Below are 17,097 nucleotides of genomic sequence, written 5' to 3'. Positions count from 1 at the left end.
TATCATCATAAGGTAACCCCCTCATCTCCGGAATCAGTCGAGTGAAGAGTGAATCGTCTCTGTACCCCCTCCAAGGCTAGTATATCCTTCCTTAAGTAAGGTGGCCAAAACTGCACGCAGTATTCCAGGTGCGGCCTCACCAATGCCCTGCTTTTGTACTCCATCCCTCTCGTAATGAAGGCCAACATTCCATTCGTGGACTGAGAACTGGCTGTCAGACAGGAAGCAAAGAGTAGGAGTAAATGGGGACTTTTCAGAATGGCAGGCAGTGACTAGTGAGGTACCGCAAGGTTCTGTGCTGGGGCCCCAGCTGTTTACATTGTACATTAATGATTTAGACGAGGGGATTAAATGTAACATCTCCAAATTTGCGGATGACACTAAGTTGGGTGGCAGTGTGAGCTGCGAGGAGGATGCTATGAGGCTGCAGAGTGACTTGGATAGGTTAGGTGAGTGGGCAAATGAATGGCAGATGAAGTATAATGTGGATAAATGTGAGGTTATCCACTTTGGTGGTAAAAACAGAGAGACAGACTATTATCTGAATGGTGACAGATTAGGAAAAGGGAAGGTGCAACGAGATCTGGGTGTCATGGTACATCAGTCATTGAAGGTTGGCATGCAGGTACAGCAGGCGGTTAAGAAAGCAAATGGCATGTTGGCCTTCATAGCGAGGGGATTTGAGTACAGGGGCAGGGAGGTGTTGCTACAGTTGTACAGGGCCTTGGTGAGGCCACACCTGAGTATTATGTACAGTTTGGGTCTCCTAACTTGAGGAAGGACATTCTTGCTATTGAGGGAGTGCAGCGAAGATTCACCAGACTGATTCCCGGGATGGTGGGACTGACCTATCAAGAAAGACTGGATCAACTGGGCTTGTATTCACTGGAGTTCAGAAGAATGAGAGGGGACCTCATAGAAACGTTTAAAATTCTGACGGGTTTAGACAGGTTAGATGCAGGAAGATGTTCCCAATGTTGGGGAAGTCCAGAACCAGGGGTCACAGTCTAAGGATAAGGGGTAAGCCATTTAGGACCGAGATGAGGAGAAACTTCTTCAGCCAGAGAGTGGTGAACCTGTGGAATTCTCTACCACAGAAAGTAGTTGAGGCCAATTCACTAAATATATTCAAAAGGGAGTTAGATGAAGTCCTTACTACTCGGGGGATCAAGGGGTATGGCGAGAAAGCAGGAAGGGGGTACTGAAGTTTCATCTTCAGCCATGAACTCATTGAATGGCAGTGCAGGCGAGAAGGGCTGAATGGCCTGCTCCTGCATCTATTTTCTATGTTTCTATGTTTCTATTCGCCTTCCTGATTACCTGCTGCACCTGCAAACTAACGTTTTGGGATTCATGCACAAGGACCCCCAGGTCCCTCTGCACCGCAGCATCTTGTAATTTCTCCCCATTCAAATAATATTCCCGTTTACTGTTTTTTTTTCCAAAGTGGATGACCTCTTTTCCGACATTGTATTCCATCTGCCAAACCTTAGCCCATTCGCTTAACCTATCTAAATCTCTTTGCAGCCTCTCTGTGTCCTCTACACAACTCGCTTTCCCACTAATCTTTGTGTCATCTGCAAATTTTGTTACATTACATTCTGTCCCCTCTTCCAGGTCATCTATGTGTATTGTAAACAGTTGTGGTCCCAGCACCGATCCCTGTGGCACACCACTAACCACCGATTTCCAACCCGAAAAGGACCCATTTATCCCAACTCTCTTAGCCAGCCAATTCTTGATCCATGCTAATACATTTCCTCTGACTCTGTGTACCTTTATCTTCTGCAGTAACCTTTTGTGTGGCACCTTATCGAATGCCTTTTGGAAATCTAAATACACTATATCCATCGGTACACTTCTATCCACCATGCATGGTATATCCTCAAAGAATTCCAGTAAATTAGTTGAACATGATTTCCCCTTCATGAATCCATGTTGCGTCTGCTTGATTGCACTATTCCTATCTAGATGTCCCGCTATTTCTTCCTTAATGATAGTTTCAAGTATTTTCCCCACTACAGATGTTAAACTAACCGGCCTATAGTTACCTGCCTTTTGTCTGCCCCCTTTTTTAAACAGAGGTGTTGCATTAGCTGCTTTCCAATCCACTGGTACCTCCCCAGAGTCCAGAGAATTTTGGTGGATTATAACGAATGCATCTGCTATAACTTCCGCCATCTCTTTTAATACGCTGGAATGCATTTCATCAGGACCAGGGGACTTGTCTACCTTGAGTCCCATTAGCCTGTTCAGCACTACCCCGCTAGTGATAGTGATTATTTCAAGGTCCTCCCTTCCCACATAGAAACATAGAAACATAGAAAATAGGTACAGGAGCAGGCCATTCAGCCCTTCTAGCCTGCACCACCATTCAATGAGTTCATGGCTGAACATGAAACTTCAGTACCCCCTTCCTGCTTTCTCGCCATACCCCTTGATCCCCCGAGTAGTAAGGACTTCATCTAACTCCCTTTTGAATATATTTAGTGAATTGGCCTCAACTACTTTCTGTGGTAGAGAATTCCACAGGTTCACCACTCTCTGGGTGAAGAAGTTTCTCCTCATCTCGGTCCTAAATGGCTTACCCCTTATCCTTAGACTGTGACCCCTGGTTCTGGACTTCCCCAACATTGGGAACATTCTTCCTGCATCCAACCTGTCCAAACCCGTCAGAATTTTAAACGTTTCTATGAGGTCCCCTCTCACTCTTCTGAACTCCAGTGAATACAAGCCCAGTTGACCCAGTCTTTCTTGATAGGTCAGTCCCACCATCCCGGGAATCAGTCTGGTGAATCTTCGCTGCACTCCCTCAATAACAAGAACGTCCTTCCTCAAGTTAGGAGACCAAAACTGTACGCAATACTCCAGGTGTGGCCTCACCAAGGCCCTATACAACTGTAGCAACACCTCCTTGCCCCTGTACTCAAATCCCCTCGCTATGAAGTCCAACATGCCATTTGCTTTCTTAACCGCCTGCTGTACCTGCATGCCAACCTTCAATGACTGATGTACCATGACACTCAGGTCTCGCTGCACCTTCCCCCTTCCTAATCTGTCACCATTCAGATAATAGTCTGTCTCTCTGTTTTTACCACCAAAGTGGATAACCTCACATTTATCCACATTATACTTCATCTGCCACGCATTTGCCCACTCACCTAACCTATCCAAGTCACTCTGCAGCCTCATAGCATCCTCCTCGCAGCTCACACTGCCACCCAACTTAGTGTCATCCGCAAATTTGGAGATACTACATTTAATCCCCTCGTCTAAATCATTAATGTACAATGTAAACAGCTGGGGCCCCAGCACAGAACCTTGCGGTACCCCACTAGTCACTGCCTGCCATTCTGAAAAGTACCCATTTACTCCTACTCTTTGCTTCCTGTCTGACAACCAGTTCTCAATCCACGTCAGCACACTACCCCCAATCCCATGTGCTTTAACTTTGCACATTAATCTCCTGTGCGGGACCTTGTCGAAAGCCTTCTGAAAGTCCAAATATACCACATCAACTGGTTCTCCTTTGTCCACTTTACTGGAAACATCCTCAAAAAATTCCAGAAGATTTGTCAAGCATGATCTCCCTTTCACAAATCCATGCTGACTTGGACCTATCATGTCACCATTTTCCAAATGTGCTGCTATGACATCCTTAATAATTGATTCCATCATTTTACCCATTACTGAGGTCAGGCTGACCGGTCTATAATTCCCTGCTTTCTCTCTCCCTCCTTTTTTAAAAAGTGGGGTTACATTGGCTACCCTCCACTCGATAGGAACTGATCCAGAGTCAATGGAATGTTGGAAAATGACTGTCAATGCATCCGCTATTTCCAAGGCCACCTCCTTAAGAACTCTGGGATGCAGTCCATCAGGCCCTGGGGATTTATCGGCCTTCAATCCCATCAATTTCCCCAACACAATTTCCTGACTAATAAAGATTTCCCTCAGTTCCTCCTCCTTACTAGACCCTCTGACCCCTTTTATATCCGGAAGTTTGTTTGTGTCCTCCTTAGTGAATACTGAACCAAAGTACTTGTTCAATTGGTCTGCCATTTCTTTGTTCCCCGTTATGACTTCCCCTGATTCTGACTGCAGGGGACCTACGTTTGTCTTTACTAACCTTTTTCTCTTTACATATCTATAGAAACTTTTGCAATCCGCCTTAATGTTCCCTGCAAGCTTCTTCTCGTACTCCATTTTCCCTGCCCTAATCAAACATTCCCGTGACCAGCAATTTTTGGCATGGTTTTTGTGTCTTCCACTGTGAAGACCGAAGCAAAATAATTGTTTAAGGTCTCAGCCATTTCCATATTTCCCATTATTAAATCCCCCTTCTCATCTTCTTTAGTCATTCTCTTCCGTTTTATATGTCGGTAAAAGCTTTTACTATCTGTTTTTATGTTTTGCGCAAGTTTACTTTCGTAATCTATCTTTCCTTTCTTTATTGCTTTCTTTTGCTGTCATTTAAAATTTTCCCAATCTTCTAGTTTCCCACTAACCTTGGCCACCTTATACGCATTGGTTTTTAATTTGATACTCTCCTTTATTTCCTTGGTTATCCACGGCTGGTTATCCCTTCTCTTACCGCCCTTCTTTTTCACTGGAATATATTTTTGTTGAGCACTGTGAAAGAGCTCCTTAAAAGTCCTTCACTGTTCCTCAATTGTGCACCGTTTAGTCTGTGTTCCCAGTCTACTTTAGCTAACTCTGCCCTCATCCCACTATAGTCCCCTTTGTTTAAGCATAGTACGCTCATTTGAGACACTACTTCCTCACCCTCAATCTGTATTACAAATTCAACCATACTGTGATCACTCTTTCCGAGAGGATCTTTTACTAGGAGATCGTTTATTATTCCTGTCTCATTACACAGGACTAGACCTAAGATAGCTTGCTCCCTTGTAGGTTCTGTAACATATTGTTCTAAGAAACAATCCCGTGTGCATTCTATGAATTCCTCCTCCAGGCTACCCGTGCGATTTGATTTGACCAATCGATATGTAGGTTAAAATCCCCCATGATTACTGCCATTCCTTTTTCACATGCCTCTATTATTCCCTTGATTATTGTCTGCCCCACTGTGAAGTTATTATTTGGGGGCCTATAAACTACGCCCACCAGTGACTTTTTCCCCTTACTATCTCTAATCTCCACCCACAATGATTCAACATTTTGTACATTATAGCCAATATCATCTCTCACAACTGCCCTAATATCATCTTTTATTAACAGGGCTACCCCACCTCCTTTCCCTTCTTGTCTATCCTTCCGAATTGTCAGATACCCCTGTATGTTTAATTCCCAGTCTTGACCACCCTGCAATCACGTTTCTGTAATGGCCACCAAATCATACCCATTTGTAATGATTTGTGCTGTCAACTCATTTACTTTTTTTCGAATGCTGCATGCGTTTAGGTAAAGTGTTTTAATACTAGTTTTTAAACCATGATTTTTAATTTTGACCCCTCCTGCAGCCCCTTTATATTCATACATATTGTCCCTTCCTTTCACCTTGTGTTTACACTTACCCCAGTGCTACTCTGCTCTGTTGCCTCCTGCCTTTTGCATTCGTTTTTGGGGTCCTGTTCATCTGCGCTCTCACCCCCTCTAACTAGCTCAGAGCCCTCTCCTGGGTTCTGAATACTCCTCGCATTGAGGCACCGAGCTTTCAGGCTTGCCTTTTTATTACACTATGACCCTTTAGAATTTTGCTGTACATTGGCCCTTTTTGTTTTTTGCCTTGGGTTTCTCTGCCCTCCACTTTTACTCATCTGCTTTCTGTCTTTTGCATCAGTCTCCATTTTGTTTCCCTCTGTCTCATAGAAACATAGAACATAGGTGCAGGAGTAGGCCATTCGGCCCTTCGAGCCTGCACCGCCATTCAATGAGTTCATGGCTGAACATTCAACTTCAGTACCCCATTCCTGCTTTCTCGCCATACCCCTTGATCCCCCTAGTAGTAAGGACCTCATCTCACTCCTTTTTGAATATATTTAGTGAATTGGCCTCAACAACTTTCTGTGGTAGAGAATTCCACAGGTTCACCACTCTCTGGGTGAAGAAGTTCCTCCGCATCTCGGTCCTAAATGGCTTACCCCTTATCCTTAGACTGTGACCTCTGGTTCTGGACTTCCCCAACATTGGGAACATTCTTCCTGCATCTAACCTGTCTAACCCCGTCAGAATTTTAAATGTTTCTATGAGGTCCCCTCTCATTCTTCTGAACTCCAGTGAATACAAGCCCAGTTGATCCAGTCTTTCTTGATAGGTCAGTCCCGCCATCCCGGGAATCAGTCTGGTGAACCTTCGCTGCACTCCCTCAATAGCAAGAATGTCCTTCCTCAGGTTAGGAGACCAAAACTGTACACAATACTCCAGGTGTGGCCTCACCAATGCCCTGTACAACTGTAGCAACACCTCCCTGCCCCTGTACTCAAATCCCCTTGCTATGAAGGCCAACATGCCATTTGCTTTCTTAACCGCCTGCTGCACCTGCATGCCAACCTTCAATGACTGATGTACCATGACACCCAGGTCTCTTTGCACCTCCCCTTTTCCTAATCTGTCACCGTTCAGATAATAGTCTGTCTCTCTGTTTTTACCACCAAAGTGGATAACCTCACATTTATCCACATTATACTTCATCTGCCATGCATTTGCCCACTCACCTAACCTATCCAAGTCGCTCTGCAGCCTCACAGCATCCTCCTCGCAGCTCACACTGCCACCCAACTTAGTGTCATCCGCAAATTTGGAGATACTACATTTAATCCCCTCATCTAAGTCATTAATGTACAGTGTAAACAGCTGGGGCCCCAGCACAGAACCTTGCGGTACCCCACTAGTCACTGCATGCCATTCTGAAAAGTACCCATTTACTCCTACTCTTTGCTTCCTGTCTGACAACCAGTTCTCAATCCATGTCAGTACACTACCCCCAATCCCATGTGCTCTAACTTTGCACATCAATCTCTTGTGTGGGACCTTGTCGAACGCCTTCTGAAAGTCCAAATATACCACATCAACTGGTTCTCCCTTATCCACTCTACTGGAAACATCCTCAAAAAATTCCAGAAGATTTGTCAAGCATGATTTCCCTTTCACAAATCCATGCTGACTTGGACCTATCATGTCACCTCTTTCCAAATGCACTGCTATGACATCCTTAATAATTGATTCCATCATTTTACCCACTACCGATGTCAGGCTGACCGGTCTATAATTCCCTGTTTTCTCTCTCCCTCCTTTTTTAAAAAGTGGGGTTACATTGGCTACCCTCCACTCCATAGGAACTGATCCAGAGTCAATGGAATGTTGGAAAATGACTGTCAACGCATCCACTATTTCCAAGGCCATCTCCTTAAGTACTCTGGGATGCAGTCCATCAGGCCCTGGGGATTTATCGGCCTTCAATCCCATCAATTTCCCCAACACAATTTCCCGGCTAATAAGGATTTCCCTCAGTTCCTCCTCCTTACTAGACCCCCCGACCCCTTTTATAACCGGAAGGTTGTTCGTGTCCTCCTTCGTGAATAGGTCTCCCTGCATTGGTTCTCATCCTCCTTCCATATTAGTTTAACTCCTCCCCAACAGCATTAGCAAACACTCCCCCTCGGACATTGGTTCCGGTCCTGCCCAGGTGCAGACCGTCCAGTTTGTACTGGTCCCACCTCCCCCAGAACCGGTTCCAATGCCCCAGGAATTTGAATCTCTCCCTGCTGCACCACTGCTCAAGCCACGTATTCATCTGAGCTATCCTGCGATTCCTACTCTGACTAGCACGTGGCACTGGTAGCAATCCCGAGATTACTACTTTTGAGGTCCTACTTTTTAATTTAGCTCCTAGCTCCTTAAATTCGTCTCGTAGGACCTCATCCCTTTTTTTACCTATGTCGTTAGTACCAATGTGTACCATGACAACTGGCTGTTCTCCCTCCCTTTTCAGAATGTCCTGCACCCGTTCCGAGACATCCTTGACCCTTGCACCAGGGAGGCAACATACCATCTTGGAGTCTCGGTTGCGGCCGCAGAAACGCCTATCTATTCCCCTTACAATTGAATCCCCTATCACTATCGCTCTCCCACTCTTTTTCCTGCCCTCCTGTGCAACAGAGCCAGCCACGGTGCCATGAACTTGGCTGCTGCTGCCCTCCCCTGATAAGTCATCCCCCTCAACAGTACTCAAAGCAGTGTATCTGTTTTGCAGGGGGATGACCACAAGGGACCCCTGCACTACCTTCCTTGCACTGCTCTTCCTGCTGGTCTTCCATTCCCTAGCTGGCTGTGGACCCTTCACCTGCGGTAAGACCAACTCGCTACACGTGCTACTCATGTCATTCTCAGCATTGTGGATGCTCCAGAGTGAATCTACCCTCAGCTCCAAATCCACAACGCGGTCCATCAGGAGCTGGAGGCGGATACACTTCCCACACACGTAGTCATCAGGGACACCGGAAATCCCTTAGATACACTTAATTTGGCGACAACAATGTTAACAGGTTACTTACTGATATAAAAAAGAAAAAGACAACAATGTAACGGCTTTCTTACTGATAGAACAAAGAAAAAGAAAAGCTACTCACCAATCACCAGCCAATCACTTACCCCTTTGGCTGTGACGTCACCTTTTGATTCCTTTCTACTTCTTTTTTGCTTTTTGTCCCGGCTGGAGCTGTACCAGCACGCCTTTTGTAGGCCTCTCCACACACCCCGGACTCGCGCTGCTTGAACTTCCGCTACTCCTCCGACATTGGGCCTTTTATAGGCCTCTCCACGCACTCCGGACTCGCGCTGTTCGAACTTACGCTCCTCCTCTGGCATTGGGACTTTTATAGGCCTCTCCACGCACTCCGGACTCGCGCTGCTCGAACTTCCGCTCCTCCTCCGACATTGGGCCTTTTATAGGCCTCTCCACGCACTCCGGACTCGCGCTGCTCGAACTTCCGCTCCTCCTCCGACATTGGGCCTTTTATAGGCCTCTCCATGCACCCCGGACTCGCGCTGCTCGAACTTCCGCTCCTCCTCCGACGTTGGGCCTTTTATAGGCCTCTCCACGCATCCCGGACTCGCGCTGCTCGAACTGCCGCTCCTCCTCCGATGTTGGGCCTTTTATAGGCCTCTCCACGCAGCCCGGACTCGCGCTGCTCGAACTCGGATTGTGGGATCCCTTGGGACTCCAGGGGATGAGCCCCCTGGTGGCTGTACAGATTATATACAAGTTTACATATATAACACTTACCTTCTCCCAGTCTCCTTTATCCTACAGTCTACAATGTTGGCATCCCCTAACCACTCTTCATTGATTTATCTTCCACACTGTCGCCAACATTAGTCATTTTCTGTGCTTTCAACATTGCTCCTTCAGTTAGAGAATATTTTTGTTGACGTGCACTCCCAGGTTGGATTACGACCAGTAACACTATGCCATATACATAAGAACATAAGAAATAAGAGCAGGAGTAGGCCCTACGGCCTCTTGAATCTGCTCCACCATTTAGTACGATCATGGCTGATCCGATCATGGACTCAGGTCCACTTCCCTGCCCGCTCCCCATAACCCCTTATCCCCTTATCGGTTAAGAAACTGTCTATCTCTGTCTTAAATTTATTCAATCGCTTCCACAGCTCTCTGAGGCAGCGAATTCCACAGATTTACAACCCTCTGCGAGAAGAAATTCTTCCTCATCCCAGTGTTTCACAAGAGCTTTTGTTTGTTTGATGGGGGCCTATGCTTAGTGAGTTGTCCTTTGACCATCTCAGGCCAGCTGAGCAATGATCTCACAGAATATTGAAGGAGGGTACAGGACCTCAAAGGATTGGATTTGGAGGGAAAACTACCTTATCTTGCCACATGTCACCAGTAATCTGGAATGCATTGCATAAAAGGGTAGTGGAAGCAGATTCAATAGTAATGCTTGAGAATTGGATAATTACTTGAAGGGACAACATTTACAGAGCTATGGGGAAAGAGCAGGGAGTGGGATATTTTGGATAGCTCTTTGAAGGGCCGGCACAGGCACGATGGGCCAAATGGCCTCCTTCCGTGCTGTATCATTTTATGAGTGTCTATTACAGCCACTATGTTGGTGAGCATTGTTCCCACAGTGGATTGCAGTGCAGTCAATTGGTCCATCATATTATGAATATTGCAAATAAAGATATTCATCTTTGAGAAGAATGTTTCCATCCTTCCCATGCTCCTGTGTGCATGGCAGCCATGACATTGTAGATACCCTGTTGGTCAATCAACACTATCGTATCTCATGATTAACTAGAGATTTTATGACTGGAAACCCTTCTGGAATCAGTGATTTAAATGTTTCGAATTTCTTTACAATCATTCATGGGATGTGGGAATCGCTGGCAAGGTCAGCATTTATTGGCCATCCGTAATTGCCCTTGAGAAGGTGGTGGTGAGCCGTTTTCTTGAACTGCTGCAGTCCGTGAAGGTGTTCCTACAATGCTGTTAGGGAGGGAGTGCCACAATTTTGGCCCAGCGACGATGAAGGAACGGCCATATATTTCCAAGTCAGGATGGTGCGTGACTTGGAGGGGAACTTGGAGGTGATTGTGTTCTCATGCACCTGTTATCCTTGTCCTTCTAAATGATAGAGGTCGCGGGTTTGGGAGGTGCTGTCGAAGAAGCCTTGGCGAGTTGCTGCAGTCCATCTTGTAGATGGTGCACACTGCAGCCACGGTGCACCGGTGGTGGAGGGAGTGAATGTTGAAGGTGGCGGATGGGGTGCCAATCAAGCGGGCTGCTTTGTCCTGGATAGTGTCGAGCTTCTTGAGTGTTGTTGAAGCTGCACTCATCCAGGCAAGTGGAGAATATTCCATCACAAATGAGTGATCATTCTCAGCCAATCTTGCTTGCGACACTAGAAGACAGGATACCATGTACACTATCATCTGATCATCATTGTAATTTGTGCCGCTGGTTTAAGGTAAGTGATTTGGACTCAATGGGGATCATCATATCATAAGCAGTCCTTCGAAATCGAGGAAGACTTGCATCCACTCCAAAAGTGAGTTCTCAGCTGACTGAACAGTCCATTCGAGAACAGGGGGGACAGACAGTCATTGGAGGAAAGGGTGGGTGGGGAGTCTGGTTTGCCGCACGCTCCTTCCGCTCTCGGCGATGAGACTCAAGGTGCTCAGCATCCTCCTGGATGCTCTTCCTCCACTTAGGGTGGTCTTTGGCCGGGGACTCCCAGCTGTCGGTGGGGATGTTGCACTTTATCAAGGAGGCTTTGAGGGTGTCCTTGAAATGTTTCCTCTGCCCACCTGGGGCTCGCTTGCCATGTAGGAGTTCCGAGTACAGCGCTTGCTTTGGGAGTCTTGTGTCAGGCATGCAGACAATGTGACTGCCCAATGGTGCTGGTCGAGTGTGGTCAGTGGTTCGATGCTGGGGATGTTGGCCTGACATTGGTGTGTCTATCCTTCCAGGGGATTTGCAAGTTCTTGCAGAGGCATCGTTGATGTTATTTCTCCAGCGATTTGAGGTGTCTACTGTATATAGTCCATGTCTCTGAGCCATACAGGAAGGCCCTGTAGACCATAAGCTTGGTGCCAGATTTGAGGGCCTGGTCTTCAAACACTCTCTTACTCAGGCCGCTAAAAGCTGCGCTGGTGCACTGGAAGCGGCATTGGACCTCGTTGTCGATGTCTGCCCTTGCTGACAATCGGCTCCCAAGGTATGGAAAGTGGTCCACGTTGTCCAGGGCTGCACCGTGGATCTTGATGACTGGGGGGACAGTGCTGTCTGGTGGGGTCAGGTTGGTGGAGGACAGTTGTCTTACAGATGTTTAGTGCAAGGCCCATGCTTTCGTAATTTTCAGCTTATCACCGGAATGTTGAATTGGCATTGATTGTTGGGCTTGTTGTGGTAAAGAATATAGAAAGCTTTCTATAAAAAGCACCTGACTATTAACACCAGTTTTACACTCATAGGAACATAGGAACAGTAATGGGCCAGTCAGCCCCTCAAGCCTGTTCCACCATTTACGTAGATCATGGCTGATCTGTATTTTAACTCCATTTACCCGCCTTGGCTCCGAAACCCTTAATGACCTTGCCTACCAAAATTTATCAATCTCAGTTTGTAAATTTTCAATTGACCCCCCCAGCCTCAACAACTTTTTGCGGGGAGAGCGTTCCAGATTTTCACTGCGCTTTATGTGAAGAAGTTCTTCCTGACATCACCCCTGAATGGCCTGGCTCTAATCTTAAGGTTATGCCCTCTTGCTTTGGACTCCCCCGGGAAGTTGAAAATTAGCCCCGTCAACCCGATGCATCAGCTGCACTCTGCTCTGCACCTTACTTATCGTGTCAGCCTTGGCTCAGCATACTTCTTTGTAAATGCTAGGCATTTGTATTTGTGGCTTCCAGTAATTTGGATCAATCCTAACTGCATGTGCTCACTGTTCCGGAATCATGAAATTCTAAACTGTGGGATTCATCCTTATATTCATACCTTGAATTACATTTTCCTATTGGCTTCATGTTGTGGCCAGAGTACATCACCAAGTTGGCATCAGACTTAACACACTTTAGCACTTAGCTTTGTGTAAACTGACTACAGCACAATAGAACATTAAGCTTGTATTTAGCTTAAAGCAGAGAGTTCTGCCCTTCATCGACTATTCATTCAGCAACTCATGCTTTCAGATGCTTTTCCATTTTCTGGGCTTTTTTTTACTCTTTGCTTATCCGACAAGGACGATTTTGCAGACTTCAGCCAAAATTTGTTCAGTTTTCCCAGGTTTTCCCAGGGAGGCTTTTGCTGCCAAAGATACGGCGGAAGAGCAAGAAAATCTCCCCCACACCCTCTCCCCTCCGGAGGAAAGTCAAGCCCCGAAGTGTCAGCTTGGCACATTGGCTGCACTCGTGCATCTGAGTCAGAAATGCCATGGGACTTGGACACCATAAACTGGGGTGACCATGCTGAGAGAGCGCAACCTTACTGGAGATGCTGTCTTTCAGATGAGAGCCACGTGTTCAGGTGGAAGTAAATGTTTCCCCGGCACAATTCGAAGAGCAGGAGAGTACGTTCACTCTTCTCGCCAATATTTATCTCTTATTCACCATCTCCCCACACAGTTTAACTGGAAATGTATCTCTTTGCTGTCTGTGGGATCTTGTTTTGCCTACATAACAACAGTGACTATACTTCAAAGGCAATAAATTGGCTGTGACGAGCTTTGGAACATCCTGAAGATGTGAAAGGTGCTATATAAGTGCAACCTCTTGCTTTCAAGTAAATCTTTAGAACCTTCAATCTTCTTTTTTGACAATATTGATCCAGTTCCATTTAAAAGGTATCAATTAACTTAGAACTCACTAATTTTTTGCAATCTGTTCCCATAGAGGGGAAAAAAATCTTTTAATCTCTAATCTTGCTCAAAGCTTATGAATTTTGTAATTGTGTCCTTGAGTATGGTGCTCACTGTCCAAGTTAAATAGCCGTCTTGCCTTTCATTAATCTAAGACCGGCAATCTTGTCTCCTCTCAGTCTTCTTTTCAGAGTGGATTAATGCAGGTTCGAACGTTAGATTGATTTCCTGGAGTTTTTGTTTGATTGCTTTTGGGGGTCAGGGAGAATTTCTCTTCCTCAAGCTTTACACCTGCAGCTATTATCTTCTCTTTCATCATCTCCGGATTTCTGTTGGACACAAAAGGGTAGGAGTGATTCTGAGCCTGTGTTAGGCCCCTCATTAACATAAATAAGGGGCCTCAACATCTGTTTTAGGCGTCCAGCTGTGAATCCCTAAAAAAAATGTTCCCCATGAATTTAGCAGCATGCGCCCCCTGAACAGAGAGACCCAAGGCCCGGCCTGAAACTAGACCTCGGGCCTCAACTACATCTCTGGGGTGAGCTGTCGGACCCTCATAGAAATCATAGAAAGTTACAGCACAGAAGGAGGCCATTTCGGCCCATCGTGTCCATGCCGGCTGACAAAGAGCTATCCAACCTAATCCCACTTTCCAGCTCTTGGTCCGTAGCTCTGTAGGTTATGGCATCCAAGTACTTTTTAAATGTAGTGAGGGTTTCTGCCTCTACCACCCCCTCAGGCAGTGAGTTCCAGATGCCCACCATCCTCCGGGTGAAAACATTTCCCCTCAAATCCCCCCGAAACTTTCAATTACTTTAAATCCATGCCCGTTGTTGTTGACCTCTCTGCTAAGGGAAATAGGTCCTTCCTATCCACTCTATCTAGGGCCCTCATAATTTTATACACCTCAATTCGGTCTCCCCTCAGCCTCCTCTGTTCCAAAGAAAACAACGCCAGCCTATCCAACGTTTCCTCGCAGCTAAAATTTTCCAGTCCAGGAAATCTCCTCTGCACCCTCTCTGGTGCAATCGCATCTGTCCTGTAATGTGGTGACCAGAACCGCACGCAGTACTCGAGCTGCGGCCTAACCAGTGGTTTGTACAGTTCAAGCATAATCCTCCCAGCTCTTGTATTGCAGGCCTCCACAGGCAGCTCGCTCCAGGAGAAAGATTAATCTCCCGCGGCCCTGAGGCAAGTTCTGGGAGGGGAGTTGGATGGGGTAACAAGTAGGGCGGGGGGGGTGCGGGGCAAGAGGGAGCACTTGTGCTCCTCTTGGCACCACAGTAAGGTGTAGTTGTCGGCAGCAAGGGCGGCTGGAGATACCTGAACGGGGAAGGCAAGACGCCTGCCTATTTACCTGCAACAAATGTTGTCACGGGGCCCTTCAACAGATCCCTCACTTTTAAGATAATTGGCAAAAAATCCAGAGGGGACATGAGAATTGTTTTTCATGCGGCAAGTTGTTGTGATCATCGAATCATAGAATGCTGATCTACAATGCAATGCCTGAAAAGGTGGAGAAAGCAGATTCAATAGTAACTTTCAAATGGAAATTGGATGTATAATTGATAAGGAAAAATTGAAGGGCTATGGGGAAAGAGCAGAGTGGGACTAATTGGATAGCTTTTTAATAAACCCGATACAGACTCGATGGGCCGAGTGGACTCCTTCTGTGCAATATGATTCTGATTAACATGTTTAAGGGATCTAACATCCGATTCAAGTGCCCGCCAGGACAGTTCCACTGCTTTTCAATGCCCCGCAGTGCCTTGTTTACTGTTTCATACGTGAGCCTAGACAGCAGGTTTCAGCAGGCTATTCAACCACAGAAGGCTTCATAACCAGGCCCAATCCTGATGTCAACAAATTTCTCACTTTTATTTTATGTAAAAGTATATAATGGACAGCTATTATTAATCTTTGTTTTTAAGAATTTCAGAATACATGATCAGTACCCAACCGTATTCCACTCTGCACATTTCCTTTCAATATATATCAGCATGTGGGGTTCCAATCTGTGGGGTTTCCTTTCTATACTGTGTCAATCTGTGGGATATCCCCTTTCTATAATGTATCAATCTCTGGGGTCTCCCCTTTCTCTACTGTATTAATCTGTGGAGTCTCCCCTTTCTATACTGTGTCAATCTGTGGGGTATCCCCTTTCTATACTGTATCAATCTCTGGGGTCTCCCCTTTCTCTACTGTATTAATCTGTGGAGTCTCCCCTTTCTATACTGTGTCAATTTGTGGGGTATCCCCTTTCTATACTGTGTCAATATGTGGGGTATCCCCTTGCTATATTGTAACAAAAACAGAACATACTGGTTTTGAAGACAGCCTCACCTTATAATTATAAATTAATAATCATTTCAGCTGCTGTCCAGCCTATCTGTTAATTTATTGCCGATTTGTAACATTCAGCTCCTTGACTTTGTTCTTTGTAACATTTATCTCAATACCCCCGCTCTGTTCATTTCTCGTCAGCTGTTTGTCTCTGATCTTTGTGCTATAATGTCTCCTTTTATGTTAAGGGTTAAGGAACAGAGCTGTGATCTGTTAGTAGGATGTTGGTTTTAGATATGTCGGAATCTAAAACCAACATCACACTGTATGCTCCCTCTCACCTTATCCAGCTCAAAATTTGCCTTCAGTAGGGTACTTAGGAGTTTGGACGATTTGATTTACAGGTTCATTGGCAGGCATCACTAAAAGAGGAAAAGAAAGAAAGACTTGGATTTATATAGTGCCTTTCACAACCACCGGACGTCTGAAAGCACTTTACAGCCAATGAAGTACTTTTGGAGTGTAGTCACTGTTGTAATGTGGGAAGTGCAGCAGCCAATTGGCGCACAGCAAGCTCCCACAAACAGCAATGTGATAATGACCAGATAATATGTTTTTTTGTTATGTTGATTGAGGGATAAATATTGGCCAGGACTCTGGAGATAACTCCCCTGCTCTTCTTCGAAATATTACCATGTGATCTTTTACGTCCACTTGAGAGAGCAGATGGGACCTCGGTTTAACTCCTCAACTAAAAAACAGCACCTCCGACAGTGCAGCACTCCCCCAGCATTGCACTGGAATGTCAGCCTAGATTTATGTGCTCAAGTTCCTGGAGAGGAGTGGGACTTAAACCCACAACCTTCTGACTCAGAGGCCAGAGAGATACCCACTGAGCCAGATGATTACCACAATCCTAAATTGTTCACCAATAGATTACAAGACACACTCCCTGTACACTGGGTTTTTGGTAGTGTCGAGGCTGCAAAAATCATGAGATCCCAAACCAGCCCATTGTGCTACTCATAATGAGTGAACCCTATGGTGTATTTTCCCTTAACGGCCTTCACTCATAAGGATAGTAATCACTTTACATCAGCCATGTCGCAATGGGTAGCACTATCCCCTCTGAGGGTGTAGGTTCAAGTCCCACTCCAGAGACTCGAAACACATCATCATGCCTAACGCTCCTCTGCAGTGCTGAGGGAATGCTGCACTGTCAGAGGTGCCATCTTTCATGTGATACGTTAAACCGAGGCCCCGTCTGCTCTCTCAGGTGGACGTAAAAGATCCCATGGCACTATTTGAAGAAGTGGTCCTGGCCAATATTTATCCCTCGATCAACATCACTAAAACAGATTATCTGGTCATTCTCCCATTGCTATTCTCGTGAGATCTGGCTGTGCACCAACTGACTGCCGCGTTTCCTACGTAATATATTAGCAAGGATTGAGGATCGGCTAACTACCAGAAA

The sequence above is a fragment of the Pristiophorus japonicus genome, chromosome 13, assembly GCF_044704955.1.
Source record: "Pristiophorus japonicus isolate sPriJap1 chromosome 13, sPriJap1.hap1, whole genome shotgun sequence".
NCBI lineage: Eukaryota > Metazoa > Chordata > Chondrichthyes > Pristiophoridae > Pristiophorus > Pristiophorus japonicus.
This window is presented reverse-complemented; position numbering follows the sequence as displayed.